Here is a 3,676-nt window from a genome sequence, read left to right as displayed (position 1 = left end):
TTCTTTATTCTGTTCTGATTGAATATTAATTTTTTCTTATGCTACAAATCATTGATTTGAGTCTTGATTTCCATCCTGTCACTGTTAGTCCCCTGTGCATTTTCTTTTATTTCAGTTTTCATAGCCTTCACTTCTTCCTCTATTTTGCAACCATACTCAACCATTTCTGTGAGCATCCTGATTACTAGTGTTTTGAACTCTGCATCTGATAGGTTAGCTATCTTCCTCACTCAGTTGTATGTTTTCTGGAGCCTTGATCTGTTCTTTCATTTGGGCCATATTTCTTTGTCTTGGCACAACTGTTATTTTGTAAGGGGCAGAGTGTTAGGTATTCAATAGGGTGGGGCAATTCATGTAGCTGTGTTGTGGAACTTTATGTGGGGGAGGGGTCAGAGATAGAACAATGCTGCTTGCTTGGCTCTTGGCTGGCTTTCAGTCACGTCCCCTGCTACCGACAAGCAAATTGGGTCCTTCTGGTGCTGATTTCAGGTGGGTGGGTTTGTGTACATTCTAGGATCCTGTAGGTCCCTCCAGTGAACTCTCCTGTAAGGCTGGGAGTTTCTCCCACTGCTGCAACCCCCACAGGTTTTCACTGTCAGGGGTTTTGAGGCTTTATTCCCCTGCATTGGAACCCTGGTTTGTGAAGTCTGTCTTACTCCCCAGTTGTCCCTCCCTGTTTATCTGCATGCAAATGTGGGACTGCCTGGTCCTCCAGCCACCACTTTGCCAACTCTGGTCTTCCAGCTGGTGCTTTGCAGTAATTCCTCTCTATCCCCACTGCCCATCTCCACCCTTCCTACTGGTCTGGATGAAAGAAAGTTTCTCCTTTAACTTCTTGGTTGTCAGACTTCCATACCTCTGATTTTCTGGCAGTTCTGTGCTGTTTTGTTTTTTTGGGTTTTTGGGGAGGGGTTAAAATTGTTCTTTTTTGGGGTTTGCAAAGAGGCAAAGTATGTCTACCTATGCCTTCATCTTGGCCAGAATTCCCAGTATGGGGTTTTCTGAGGGATAATGAGAATGCCTTAAAATTTGATAGTGGTGATGGTTGCACAATCTTGTGAATATACTAAAACCCACATAGTTGTATGCTTTAAATGGGTGAATATATAAAAGGTGAATTATATGAAAATAAAGCTGTTTAAATAAATAAAAATAAATTATCTAGCTGTCACATAGAGAATTGATTTTAATGAGAGAAAAAGAGGAAGCAGGGAGACTAGTTAGGAGGCAATTACAAGTGAAGTGAGAAGTAATAATGCCTTGGGCCAGGGTATTGCATTGGGAATGTAGAGAAGTAAGTGATCCAAACTTCATGGGATGGCAGGGTTGGTGTAGCTACAGTGCTGCAAATAGATTGGATTTGCAATAGTGCAATAGTGTTCTTATATGCCTCTCCACTTCCAGTATGTTGTGCATACTGGAAGTATCATGCTCCAGATTATGCTTACAAACCATGCATACTGGAAGTATCATGCTTACAGATCATGCTCCTTTGAAACTTAGAAATCTCCAAAGACCTTTTATTATTTATGGAATAAAAATGGTGTGGGAGCTGTTGTAATAGCCTACTATGATGTATAGAGTCTATAGGATTTAGAGTTGTCTTTTTTATAGTTCAGCACTGGGTGAAATGAGGATCTCTAGGTAATGAATGAGGTCAGACAGCTATAGAAGTAAGCCACACTAATCCATGATCATTCAAACTCCAATCAAAGAAAATAAGCCTTGTGAATGGATGCGTTCACTGGAGCAAAATCAGGTGTAAAGGAGGAACGTGCTGACCCAAAGATGAGAACAACACGGAGTATGGAAAAGGCTTCAGTTTTAGAGATCCAGAAAATATTTTTTCTTTGCCCTCAGTGGTGATGAGACTTGGGGACTGACTCATGCTAACCAAATGCACAGCAGACTGATATAGCAACTGTAAAGACAGGTGTTAGTTAATAATGAAAAATACAGTGTAAAGTACTCAAGTTTGAGTGTCAGCACATTCTGTGCAAGACACTCCACAGGATAAGCTAAATTATTTCCAAAAAGTTATATGATGCTCACAGAATCAGAACCAGGGGAGTTGGTTGGATAAATGTCTTATTTTGTTTTTCTTATTAAGGCAAAAACTTTTTCTGTTGTATAATATGGTCTGAGTCTATTTCCTTCAATATCTAAGGAGAAAGGAGAGCATCCGATTTGAACAAGGAAGATTTTAAAAGGGCAATTTTTGAAAGCTGTCAAAAAGAATACACTGGTATCTGTGAAGAGTTTAAGGTGCTTTTCCCAGCAGTCCTGCTGGATGATGGATCGGTTCATCCTTCCCACAGAGAGAAGCTGCATAGCATAGTGGTAACACACATGGGCTCTGATGTCAAACTGATAATGTTTGGGTACTGATTCCACTGCATGTGACCTTAGGCAAGTTACTAAAGCTCTTTGTACATGTTCAGTCATTTGTAAAATGGGAATAATAGTAACATCTCTGACATGGACTGAATTGAATTCTTCTAATATTTCTTTGTTGAAGTCTAATCCCCAATGTGATTGTATTCAGAGATGGACCTTTGGGAGATAATTAGGTTTAGATGAGGTGGCCTCCATGATGGGATTAGTGCCCTTATAAGAACAGATGCCAGAGATTGAACTCTCTTACCTCCACCCACTTCCCACCATGTGAGGACACAGAGAGGCCATCTATGAGCCAGAAAGAGAGTTCTCACCAGAAACCAACCCTGCTGGCACATTGATCTTGGATTTCTGGCTTCCATAAATAAAAGAAAATAAATTCCTGTTGTTTCAGGTATTTTTGTGGATGGGTGGGGCCTACTGGAGCTGAATAAGACAGTCTCCCTGTATGAACAGTTGACAGCATTCAATTCATTGGTACTTGTAAAGCACTGAGACCCAAGTCCAACACATGGCATAGTAAGTTCTCAGCAAGTGTTGGCCATTGTTATCATACCTGCCAAGTAAAATGTTGTGTTTGGAGAGTAAATGCTTCCACTGGACATCTCTGAAGACACACCAACAAGCATATTTCTGAAGACATTCAACATATTTCTGTGGGAGAATCCAGCTTTGTCTCCCAAATGAAATGCAGTTTTCCAGAGATATCTTGATTAAAAGACACCTGGCAGGGTTTGTACATATAGAGTCCTAGGGGCATTACCTGAAATCACTAGGTTGTGGGTGTCAGAGTGAAAATGCAGGTGCATAGGGTGATCTCTGCTTCAGTGTCTCCCCTCACAGAGGCCATCCCTGACCACTTTGTACAGAGGAGCAGCCCTTCCTCATTACTCTCCATCCCTTTTCCATTTTCTTTTTTTGTCATAGCACCTGATATTATATGCTTTGTTGTGTATTTTATGTCTCCTTACTTTTTTCCCACTCCTGCATCCCCAGTTCCTGAATATTTCCTGATACATCTGTTGATTAAATGAATGAATTTACTACAGTAGGTAGCATGAATTTTGGTATCAGCCATCAAATCCCAGATAACTTCATGATCTTGGGCAAGTTACTTACCCTGGTGAGACTCAGTTTTCTCATCTGTAAAATGGAAAAAGAAAATTTATAAAAAGTACCTAGCATAGTACCTAGCATCTAGTCAGTGCTAAACAAATGCTGGCTATTTTTATTTTCACTTTCTAAGCTTTACATTCAGAGTAGGGAAGAGTGATTTATG

Source organism: Artibeus jamaicensis, unplaced genomic scaffold (assembly GCF_021234435.1).
Source record: "Artibeus jamaicensis isolate MK-2021 breed Jamaican fruit bat unplaced genomic scaffold, CSHL_Jam_final contig_793, whole genome shotgun sequence".
Lineage (NCBI taxonomy): Eukaryota > Metazoa > Chordata > Mammalia > Chiroptera > Phyllostomidae > Artibeus > Artibeus jamaicensis.
Note: the sequence above shows the minus strand (reverse complement) of the source record.